The sequence below is a fragment of the Etheostoma cragini genome, chromosome 2 (assembly GCF_013103735.1).
Source record: "Etheostoma cragini isolate CJK2018 chromosome 2, CSU_Ecrag_1.0, whole genome shotgun sequence".
Lineage (NCBI taxonomy): Eukaryota > Metazoa > Chordata > Actinopteri > Perciformes > Percidae > Etheostoma > Etheostoma cragini.
The window spans coordinates 11,412,431-11,413,232 of record NC_048408.1 but is presented as its reverse complement, the minus strand read 5'-3'; positions in this window follow the sequence as shown (position 1 = coordinate 11,413,232).

The window sequence follows — 802 nt, the reverse complement described above, 5'->3', positions numbered from 1 at the left end:
GCACCAAAAGTGAAGGCTTTTAACAGTGCATACAAATTGCATATTTTTATTGTGATCATTGATGCAATGTGCTCCTTAAGAAAAGAAAAGCTTGTATAACCTTCAGTTAAATGTGTAAGGTGATGTTTTGGGTATTTGCATGTTATTGTTATATGTTATCTGGGCCGTCACCAGTCCCTTGGCTGCTGTACTGTTTTGCTTCAAGACTTGTTTTCTACATTTTGGAGACATATTTAAGCCCGTTGTGCCATCTTGTGGCAGATCTTGGTGGTGAGCTTTCTTGCAGCCAGACACTCAGCCCTCTTGTTCCTTATTTTAATTGACCTGGATTTGTTCCTTTGCTTTGCTTTAATGAAAAAGCTAGAGGTGCCTCGAGACTGAAAATCCTGTCAGCTTCGCCCTGCAGCAATTCCCACACCCCAAAACTGGGTCCCCTTTACAAGATCTACTGTTTGAAGCTGAGCAGAAATAAAAAATTTAAAAGACCTGGGTGCTTCAATGCCTTGCGATGAATAATTAAGAAATATGCATTTCCAGATAATGGAGGAGGGAATTTTTATTACAATTGGATGTAAGTTCACTGAAGAAACACTTTGGCATATATTTGTGTGGGGCTTGTACATGACTTTGCCTTGTATCCTTATTTCTCTGTGTAAAGAGATGGTAAAATATTCATCCAGCGTTTCACACTGAGTTTCCCTTTGTGTTAAACATAAGGAATAAGCAGGATGACTTAAAAAAAAAACAGAAACCTGTACAAATGGGACATGTGCTCATTCGGGTCCTGCACTAAGAGAATATG